General features: G+C 37.4%; 1 long non-coding RNA gene across 1 annotated transcript; it reads left to right on the forward strand.

The window, feature by feature from the left end:
- Window positions 1-9,050: 9,050 nt before the first annotated feature.
- LOC141284201 (uncharacterized) lies at window positions 9,051-11,385 on the forward strand. The gene is made up of 3 exons (XR_012338373.1): window positions 9,051-9,495; window positions 9,830-9,932; window positions 10,907-11,385. It is a non-coding gene; the product is annotated as an uncharacterized lncRNA (long non-coding RNA).
- Window positions 11,386-12,125: the final 740 nt, after the last annotated feature.

Genomic DNA, 12,125 nt, shown 5'->3' on the forward strand with positions numbered 1-12,125 from the left:
CAGGAGGTCCACTGGAGGTCTGTCAGGGGCATTTATTGCAACCACATGTGCTTTTGACGGGAGTGGGCGGAGCTGGGTCACATTTAAAACAGAAACTGAAGATACGCCAAAGTTTAAGTAAAGTACATGTCGGATGTTCCAGAATTTATGTTTCAGTAACTAACTCGGTTCACAGGTCTTACTTCTCTAACTTTATTTGTCTTCGCCTGCTTATCAGTTGGTGTGAATGAGGTGACATGGGAAGAAAGCTTCTTGACAAGCTTCATTGCAGTTGACATGTAATTATTCTTGTAAAGAAACATCTGTGTATTTTAATTACAGTTCATTATTATTTTGCACTTTTCAATGGGACTATTACTAGAAAAAATCATAGTGGCTAGATGTGTGTATAGTTAACATGGTGTATCAAAAAATCTTTTGTTCCTTGTGTTTTTAGTGGGCGGACACTACATACATTCTCTGAAATAGTACTTCATTAGATATAAGATCACCGGAATTGTTTATGTGTTTGGGAAAGAATATGGAAGGGAAATTATTATGTAATGATTATGTGGAAAAAGCTACTGAACACATACCTGCTTGAAAACAGAGTCTGTCTTCAGGCTTAACTGGATTCATAGAGAAAGCCAGAGAGTGTGTTTATATTCTCTGGAGCTTCTGTTTACATTGTCCGTGGAGCTGTTTAAGACAAAGAAAAGACTATTTACCCTCAGGAGACAAACTGAAATCCCCTAAAACTCTTAACCCTCATGTCCAAATAGATTTACACACATTATAACTGACACATGACCATCACCCTGTTTATAAAACATATCTGTATGCAAGTTACTGTACACTCATAAAAGTCAAATCAAGTCACCTTTATTTGTATAGCTCTGGATACAATACAGAGTGTGTCAAAGCAACTTCACAGAAATAAACAGGAAAATAACAGAATCGTTTATGGAAACTGAACTGGAAACAGCTCTGAAAGTCAATCAGCTCAAGTCGGTTTAGTGTTGGTTCCGTTTAGACCAATAACAGTCTGAAGTTCATCAAATTGGAAACTATACAGCTCTACAAAATACATTGGTATTCAACTAATCAGTTCAGAATTGAGTCATTTCAACAGCTAAGTGACCCTAACAAGCCAGAAGGCAACAGAAATGGAGTAAAGACCTTGGGAAAAAACGTGGTCAGTTGGGGGACCAGTTCTCCTCCGGCCTAAAAGAATAAATATGGTATGATATTGATCAAGGTACACACTGAGTGGCAAAAGTAGACTCCTCACCATGAAATTACCAAGGTACAGTGCCTTGCAAAAGTATTCTTTTTTTTTCTTTTTTTTTACATATGTTTGGTTGCTGCCTTATGTTAAACTGCTTTAAATTTTTTTAAACACATCAATCCATACACCATAATGGAAAAGCGAAAAAACAGGTTAGCATCTTTGCAAATTTACTAAAAAAAAACCTTCTGATTTTGATTCAATTGCATAAGTATTCATCTGGGACAGTTGAAATTTAGCTCAAGAGGATTCTTATTGCTTGTAGACTACATTTCAAGTGTGGCAAATTCAATTGAATGGGTATGATTTAGAAAGGCCCACGTGTCTTAATAAAAGGTATAACAGCTGAAAATGCATATCAGAGCAACCTGAGGTAAAAAAACAAAAAACAAAGTTGTAGATCTCAGAGACAGGATTGCGTCAAGGCACACATCTGGGGAAGAGATCAGAAAAAAATCTGCTGCATTTAAGGTTGACAGAAGCATGTAGTCTCCGTTACCCTTAATGGAAGAAGTCTGAAACAACCGCGACTCTTCCTAGAGTTGGTCTCCTGGCCAAAATGAGCAATTGATGGAGAAGGGCTTTGGTTAGAGTGGTGAACAAGAATCTGATGGTCACTCTAGTTGAGCTCCATAATCATATATGCAGATGGGAGAAACTTACAGAAGGACAAACATCACTGCAATAATCCACTGATATGGGCTTTATGGCGGTGTGGCCAAACTCAATCCTCTCCACAGTGAAGACACTTAAAAAGACACTTTTCATAAAAATTAGTAAAAAAAAAAAAAAAAAAAAGGCACCTAAAGGACCATCAGACTTGCACCAAAATATTGAGATAGCCTTAATAAAAACCCAGTCCAGAGCATTCAGAACCTCATGGGCAGAAGGTTCACCTTCCAACAGGACAATGACCCTAAGCACACTGCAAAAGTGGCTTATAGACAACTCTGTGAATGTCCTTGAGTGGCCCAGCCAGAGCCTGGGCTTGAACCCAATCAAACATTTCTGGAGAAACCTGAAAATGTCAGTACCGTGTCAAAAAAAAAAAAAAAGGCATGGTATTGTTTTATTACACACAGTGGTATACTATGGTAATCATCTATAAACATTGCATATAAATATAGTATTCCAATTTAATCTGATTTAGTCATTTAAAATATAGTAATTATTTATTTGAAATGAAATATCAATGTATTTATACTGAATTAACCTAAACTGTGAGAGACAGAATCAAAAAAAAAAAAAAAAAATTCAGAAAATCATATTGTATGATTTTTAAATAATTAATTTCCATGTTATTGCATGAAATAAGTATTTGATCATCTACCAACACGCAAAAATTCTGGCTCTCACAGACCTGTTTGCTGTCTTTAAGAATCCCTCCTATCCTCCACTCATTACTTGTATTAATTGCACTTGTTTCAACTCGTTACCTGTAAAAAAGACACCTGTCCACACATTCAGTCAATCAGACTCCAACCTCTCCACTATGGGCAAGACCAAAGAACTGTCTAACGCCGAGTTCAGACTGCATGATTTCAGCCCCGATTTTGACTCGCCGACAAGTTTTGAGAAATCGCCCGAAATCACAGGCAAATCGGTGCTCGTTCACGTGAGTGACAATCACACAGTGTGAACTATCAAAGACGCGATCTGAGAGAATCGCAGACGTGTCGCCGACAACCATGAGATATTTGGCATGCTAAAAATCTGGACCTGTCGGCGATTCAAAATCATGCCGTGTGAAAGGTGATCTGACTAAAAATCACATTGGCGATCACCTACAGCCAATGAGAGAGCAACATCCAGGCCAGCGGGAAGTTGGGGGAGGAGTTACGAAGGTATAGACCACACTATCAACAAGCATAGTTTCGGCTTCTTTTCTTTTCGCTGCAAATGAGTGCACATGCAATTTGTATGACAAGCTTCTTGCGGGCTACCATTTTTTAAATAATAATTCCAGTCTCACGTGAGAACTTGCACGCTGACAAACTCGCCTCTTGGAGTATCAGTGATCCTGAGAAAGGTGAGGGATCAGCCTAGAACTACGCAGGAGGGCCTGGTCAATGACCCGAAGAGAGCTGGGACCACAGTCTCAACGGTTACCTTTAGTAACACACTACACCGTCATGTATTAAAATCCTGCAGTGCGCACAAGGTCCCCCTGCTCAAGCCAGCACTTGTCCAGGCCCGTCTGAAGTTTGACAAAGACCATCTGGATGATCCAGAGGAGGCATGGGAGAAGGCCATGTTGTCAGATGAGACCAAAATATAACTTTTTGGTAAACTTCACTCGTAGTGTTTGGAGGAAGAAGAAGGATGAGTACAATCCCAAGAACACCATCCCAACCGTGAATCATGGAGGGGGAAACATCATGCTTTGGGGGTGCTTTTCTGCAAAGGGGACAGGACGACTGTATCGTATTGACGGGAGGATAGATGGGGCCATATATCGTAAGATTTTGGGCAACAACCTCCTTCCCTCAGTAAGAGCATTGAAGATGGGTCAAGGCTGGGTCTTCCAGCATGACAATGACCTTAAACACAAAGCCAGGGCAACTAAGGAGTGGCTTCGTAAGGTCCTGGAGTTCATTTAAGGTCCTGGAGTGGCCTAGCCAGTCTCCAGACCGGAACCCAATAGAAAATCTATGGAGGGAGCTGTGTTGCCCAGCGACAGCCCCAAAACCTGAAAGATCTGGAGAAGACCTGTATGGAGGAGTGGGCCAAAATCCCTGCTGCAGTGTGTGCAAACCTGGTCAAGAACTACAGGAAACGTCTGACCTCTGTAATTGTAAACAAAGGTTTCTGTACCAAATATTAAGTTCTATTTTTCTATTGTATCAAATACCTATTTCATGCAATAAAATGGAAATTAATTATTTGAATCATACAATGTGATTTTTTTGGATTTTATTTATTTATTTTTTGGGATCCTGTCTCTCACAGTTGAGGTGTACCTACAATGAAAATTACAGATCTCTCCATTCTTTGTAAGTGGGAAAACTTGAAAAATCGGCAGTGTATCAAATACTTATTTGCCCCACTGTTGCTGCTGTTGAGGTGGAGTACGGGTAAGGTTACAGACAGGTTTTGTGGTATGGGTAGGTGGGACCACAACTTCAAATTATTTAATGGATATAGGCTAACTTGGAAAACAAAGCTGACTCTGTCTTATTAATTAAATAACAACCTCTGGTTTAAGTTTTTTTTTTTTTTTTTTTTTCCTCCATATGCTTTCTGGAAACTGCCACACTCCCACAATAAATTCCAACAAAAGTTCTCAGATCAGGATAGTTACCATGTTAATGTGACAGTTTCCCAGCTTTCTAAATCTAACTAAACATAATGTTGTGGTTTGTTGGGCCAGTGTGAATTGCTCTAATTATAAAGGCACTAATGTCATTTAAAATATCCAACAGGTCAACAGTACATGAGCAAGTGGAAGAAGTAGTAATAAAGAGTGGTAATAATAATCCTAATGAAATGTTAAGTATTAAACAAGTATTGTCTGTCAACACACTGTATGTCATTTTTAAGACTGTAATAGACTTAGATGGAATGATGAGCACAAGAAGTGGCTAATACCAACTTACCACATGGATGGCAGATTGTTGTTATGTTCGCAAGGAAAGATTGTGCATTTATGGATGTTTTCCTGGGGTGTTAGGAATCATTCCAGAGCAGTGCGCTGGCCCAGCAGAGCACAGTGGACTGCAGTTTTTTAGGACAGCTGCAGCCTTTGCTGAGGAAATGACTAACTGTCTTAAATTAGGGCTGTGCTTTCACGTCTGGGTCCATTTAGCTACTCCGCTCGGTCTCATTTTCTGTCCTTGAGTCAGCATGTGTGCATACGTATATCATTTCTATTATGTATCTGAGAAGATACAGTCATTTGCTTGACCCACAATAAATAAACATTTCTCAGCTTGCGTCCACATCCCTTTATGAGTGACACATGTGCTTTCGCTTGGAGTGTTTTTGTTTTTCTGACCCTTTGTGCGTTCGTTCAAATTCACATAACTCTGGGCTTCTGCACCCTCCTTAAAGGAAGTGGGCGTCCGGTGTGCCTCAGCCTTTTCTTTTGCCATTACAGCTCATTCACTCTCAGCGCATGATTACTGTACTATATAGACCGCAAATACAGCATTCGGTGTCATTTGAAAGTCTGCTTAAGACATTTTACTAACTATAAGTCCCTTTTCAACTACATGCCAACTAACAGCCATTACAGTATTGTTATTTTGTCAAAAAGGATAATTTGTGCATCATTTCATCACCCTCAAGTCGTTAAACCTGTATGAGTTTCTTTTTCTGTTAAACACAAAATAAAATATTTTAAAGAATGTTGGTAACCGAACAAGTAATGGTAGCCACTGACATCCATAATCATATTTACATTTAAAAAAATACTATTTTACATTCTAAAGGTGAGTGAATGTTGACAGAACTTTCATTTTTGGGTAAACTATTCGTATAACACTTTATTTTGATGGATCCCCAACAGACTTTCCACTGACTATAAGTAACAAATATTATTCTATTAATCCTAACCTAACAGTCTACTAATACACTAATGAGAGTTACAGTAGTTGACATGTAGTTACAAAGTTACTTATAATCAGTAGAATGTCGAAATATAGTGTAGCCTATTATTGTGTGTATTATATCAATTTATACAACAGTTCTTTTCTGGTCCTCAAATCTGATTGGCTGATAAGAGTGTGATATTAAAGCAACATCAGAACTCCAACAGCCATTTCACAATTTGTAATTGTATAAATCCAATATCATTTTATAAATATTACTGTTTTTGTGTCACGGAATGTCTGATGTAATCTGATGTCTCTGTAGTGGTTACACATGAAATATAATTTGTTATGGATAAATCTAATGGTAGTCTTTAGTCCTATTAATATATTATTTGCTCCTGAGAAGATAGTTTTGGAAAAGTCTCATGTTAATGTAAATTCAGTGTTGTATATAAGAGCGCTGCCTTTGTACTTTTGACTGAATTGCTTAGCGACTTTTGCGATGGCTGTTGTTGTTCAAAAAATATTATTGTTCAATAAATAATATTTCATATAAAAAATAGTATTTAATGATACTGTTCAGTATTGAGAAACAATGGTGTAAAGAGACTATCTTTGAGTCTGCAAAGTTAACGCTATAAACAGTAGTTATTTTTATTTTCAACAACAGCTTGACGCAGCAAACAAATGCACCGAGCAGCCAAATCACCCTTAACAGATGAAAGGATAATAATGTTATGACAAATGCTTTCCTCTGCAGATATTCCAACTAATGTTAATTGTGAATATGAGACTGATCTGAAGAATGAATGCTGTATAGATGCAGGTATTCACGCTCGCCCTCTCCATCTCTCTCTCATAATACTTTACATAATATAGAGAGCTTTTATTGAGGTAATACAATATGCTTTCAATGGAACAACTGTTCCTTCGTTACTAGTTCTAAAGTCCTGTTTTGGAATTAGTAACAGAGGCTTGTGCTCAGTTGTTAAACTGCCAACTTTAGATTAATATTTGTGGTGGAAGGAAGTAGTTCTGCGCAAAAGAGGACTTTTAAAGACACCATTGTTATTTTGTTTATATATTTATATACTTGTGCTGTCGAACTGTTGTATAAATGCAATATCACACTCGTAGATATGACATATGGCTGTATATCGGTACACTGTGATAACCTTAGGCCGAATCACAGCAGTGCCAATATACAGCCATATCTCACATCTATGAGTGTGATATTGCTTATAAATTAGTTATTTGTGTTATTCTATCATAGCACTATTTTAGATCCCTCTAACCCCACCAAATCCTAAATGAAACCACCCAATAATATAAAACATGCAACAGGCAGATCAATTTATAGTCACAATGATTTTTGTGACTAAGCACCTAGTCATTTCTTAACTATATAAAAGATGTAACGTGCATACAATCTAGCCTTTGTATTTGCACCACAGTAATGAGGTAAAGGAAAATGGTCTTAATTGTCACATAAACCTTATAATGGATTAAATGACTGTAACATTAAATGAATGAATCCACAAATAGATCATTCCAGAACACATTCCAAGACACCCACACATACTTGACATGTACAAATATGGACATGTTAGCAAAATGACACAAGCATACATACACTGACACTAAATGTTTGTGTGGACAGTTCAAAGGACAGCCTGGCATTACCGGACCGGGAATAGAAAGGAATGTGGTGTTCAGTGAGAGTGGGGGATTCGAAGCAGCCCGAGAACAGAGGAGAAAGTGAGGAAGCGACATGAAGATGGAAAAACAGCTGTCACAGCAGTAAAAAAAAAATGCATCCATCTGTATTGCAGTTCAGGGAGACTAATAGAAACAGAAGAAACGTTTCAGTTACACTCTAAAAAGTGCTGGGTTATTTCTGTAAACACATTGCTGGGTTATTTGTGCTGGGTCAAAATATTGGGTTGTTTGAGGTACTGTAAACACACAGTTGGGTTGATCATGCTGGGTCAAATGGACTATAAGGGGTTTTTTCACTATGAACACCTGGGTTGGGTTATTTTGACCCAACCGGTTTGTTTATTTTTTTCACTTCATCGAACATTCTGGATTCTTCAGTCGTCTCTTCGCGAGGCGGTCACGCACCTCGCAGCAAGCAGGATTATAAGGTAACTTAAGTTTATAATATGATTATATAATTACTTACCTTTATTTTTAATAAGTTTTGTTTAAGAGCACACTGATTTCACTGTTTAATGCAATATTTGATCTGTCGCTGTGCGGGCTTAGCATTTTATTCCGTGAATGACGACCGTTAAGTACCTTAGCAGCCTAGCGAGGTAACGTTAACTTACTATTTTTGCCTCAACAGTCGCTTTATCGTTATATAAAAGTTGTGTGTGTGTAACGTTAGTGTTATTTATAACTTACAGTATACATAGCCTTTATTTTAACGTCTTATGGAAAGGGTAGGTCAGATACGGGGGTAAGTTCTATTACTGTCTGTGTACTGTATGGCTTTGAAATGTTTTGTCAAAATGAGACGATTAAAATATCAAATTTTGACAAATATGATTTAAGGGCATATTTTTTACAAGTAAATATCTGCGACGTGCCGACTTCAACGATAGATCCATCATTTGTATGTTGAGCATTTTCGCGCTTTTTTCCCTCAGGTATCTGCATTAGCTAAAACGCCCTGCCCCTTACTTTAATAACGTTAAACCACTATATGATTGTTATGTACTACTATGTGTTACTTAAATGTAATGTTGTCTTAGCTACAGTATGTAAAGTTAGACTTTATCTCTCTTGGTAATGGTATATGCGGTCATTTAGGGGCCGTTCACATGTTGAGTCTTTTGCGCGCTCAAGTTCGTTATTTATTTCACATGTAGACGCGCTGCGTATGCGCGCTCATAATAGAAGCTTGTTTTTTCCATAGATATATATACATAGATGCCTCATTAGCGACTGTTTCTATGGGCCGTTATACGTAAGCCATCCGCCATTTCACTGCGGTCTACTTGACGTCATTCACCCATAGATCTCATAGTAATCACTGAAAATTCGAAATGCCACAGTCCTGCACAGCCATTGGTCTGCGAACCTACAGTATGGTGAATGACGTCAAGTGGACCGTTCCAAAATGGCGGACGCATCTACGTGCTTGGAGCGGTCCAATGCGGTATCTATGTATATATATCTATGGTTTTTTCCAGGCGCGTCCGCGCACCACCGCAGGTCATGTGACAAGAACCAATAAGCTTTATCCTTAACAGCCAAGTTGGAGGAACAGCTTATCATAGCTGTACAGGAATAACCATTTTTAAATAAATTTAATAGCAGAACAAGCGATTTTTTTTGGTGAAATTTCTGTGTTTTCACGGAGAGTGCAGGAAATGGTTGCTTAGCAACGGCAGACGCCACAGGAGTACAAGCTACAGAGCATTTTGGAAAGGAGGAAGCGTGCCCTTTACTCTTCCTCTATTTTAGTGAATGCTTGTGTTGCTTTACAAACTAGGAGACCAGTATAAAACTAACTTATTTAACCAGATTTGTCTTTCTTTTTCAATTTTTACCAGATTTCACAAGACTTTAGGAAGGTAATTCCAGAGAGGCGGATTTTTGAAGACTGGACTACAATTGCAGACCTTATTCTTGCCAATGCTCAGCGAGGTGGATAGGTGCATTGAGAGCTGGGTGACATGACTTAAGGTAAGCTTTATCTTATAATATATACATTAAACAAAATTAAACAAAATGCAACTGTATCTGACACATATCAACTGGTTAACTAATTAGTTGCCTATTAGCTTGTATATTGGCTGTTAATTAGCACTTATAAAGCACATACTGATGCCTTATTCTGCATGAGCATATTCTACATCCCTGAATCTTACCCCATACCTATACTTAACCTACAGTAGTTGAATGAGGGTGGGAATTAATTAGCTTTATTTAAACGAATGAAGAAACTTTCACATGAAAGTGCTTCAATGTGTGATTATAAGATAAGTTTCACAGTTTGCATATTATTTCTATGGTTTAGATGCTAAAGAGGAGAGTGTTTTCAAAGTCCTGCCCACTCTGGAGAAAAGGTCTTCAGACCCACAACCACGGAATCCCGGAAGCCATTCATTGACGTACAACCTGTAAGTTTTGTTTTACTTTTTCTACTCTAATAAGGGTGTATATATAAACACAGTGGTGGCCAAAATTATTACAACAGTAGTATTTTCAACAGCTAAAAATGGCTTTAAGTCTGTGATTGTTATCTTTTGCTGTAGGGTGTCAGTAGGAAATATCAGTTTACATTTCCAAACATTCATTTTGCCATTAATTGTGATAATCCAGTGAGGTTTTTGTTTGCACAACAGCCAATCCTCCACAGAGATCTGATCTCATCATCATCCAGTCTGTCTGGAATGACATGAAGAAACAGAACAAACTGAGACAGACTAAATCCAGAAGAACTGTGACAATGTCTCCAAGATGCTTCAAGAGACCTACCGGAAAAACTATGTGCAAGTGCACCTACTGTAGGGTAAAAGCTGCTTTAAACGCAAAGGATGGTCACACCAAATATTGATTTAATTTAGTTAATCGAAGTTAATTGATAAATAAAATCTATTTATGCAATTATTTTTGACAGCATCCTCATTTTACATTTTTAGACAAGTGCTTCAAACTCTTAACAGTACTGTAGCTTTGCAGGTAGGTCTCTTGAAGCATCTTGGAGACGTTGTCACAGTTCTTCTGGATGTTGATTAGAACAAATCTCTGTGTGGAGGACTGGCTGTTGTGCAAACAAAAATGTCACCTGATTATCACAATTAATGGCAAAATGAATGTTTGGAAATGTAAACTGATATTTCCTACTGACACACTACAGCAAAAGATAACAATCACTGATTTAAAACCATTTTTTTAGCTGGTGAAAATACTAGTGTTCTAATAATTTTGACCACCACTGTATGAAGAGTTCAGATGTAAAAGACTAAAAGTGAACTTTTAAATTTTCTTCTGAAATGACCATTTATTTCACACCTCTGTGTTTATGTTCATAAAATACACTTTACTTAAAATGTTAGTTATGTTGCAAGACTAAATGCCGTATAATTAACAGGTGGGGATCAACATGGTGGATTTGAGCCTTGGGATGAGACAACAACATTTCTAGACCTTCGCCATTGTTCCAGGCCATGCCATTGAAGCGGACTTGTTGCCTGGGAATTTCTCCAGCTTGCAGTATATCATATTGATGGACATAAGTCTTCATGTGTGAAGTTTTTGAGGGCAACTGTTTTTTTTTTTTTTTGGCCACTTGTAACATGTTTTAAATTGAAAGTATTGTCTGGAGGACTCTTTGTTTGGCTTAGTTTTAATGGCACAATGTTTGGAATGATTCTAATGTGGTAATAATTCATTTTTGAGTGTTCTGCTGCTGTAATGTTGACATAAAGAATAGGAATATATTGTGCCTTGTTTACAGTTTTGTGTTTAAAAGAAACTGATCTACTAAAACCGTTATTTGTGTCTGTAAGGGTTGGACAAAATGTGTGACAGCTGCACCTATTTGAAAACTGTATTAAAAAGAAATATGAAAACTCATTAAAGTGACATTTACAGATGCATTTTTTTTTGTGTTGTGTAACTGTATTACAGAAAAACAATAATAATTTTACATTCTTTTGTGATTTATATATTATTATTGGTAAATATAAAGGTAGCAAGGCAATTAGACAACAAATAACCCAATATTTAGGTAGTGTTTAACCCAGCAACACAGTTAATCTGACCCACTGGTTGGGTCAAATAAACAACCCAGCATTTTGGGTCAAATGATTTAACCCAGCACTTGGGTCAAAACAACCCAACGCGTGTTCTGTCCCATAGTTACCCAGCAGCTGGGTTATGGTTGGGTTATTTTTTAACCCAGCACTTTTTAGAGTGTAAGGATGTAACCTGATGTTATGGGAGGCGCTGCATTAAATTAAATTAATGTGATGCACTTTGAAAATCTTGCACTTTGAAAATGCTTTGCAGCATGTAAACATTCATAAAAATAACTTGACAAGCTTTATTGACAAGCTGCTCTTTCTGTACATCATGAATGAACAGGGACTTGTCTGTAAGACACCAAAAAGGTTATTTTCATTATACCATACATTATTCAAATACCGACTTCAAGACTGCTGAGAACTTCTTCAATTATGTGTGCTAGAAGCACTGCTCGAGTACAGTATGGAGAATAAATTGTCTGCAAAAGGAGAAACAAAATAAAACAAAAGGAGAAATAAAATCATAAAGCTTAAGTGAGGTAAAGACTAAAGTTTAGCAAGCAA

Source organism: Garra rufa, chromosome 14 (genome assembly GCF_049309525.1).
Source record: "Garra rufa chromosome 14, GarRuf1.0, whole genome shotgun sequence".
Lineage (NCBI taxonomy): Eukaryota > Metazoa > Chordata > Actinopteri > Cypriniformes > Cyprinidae > Garra > Garra rufa.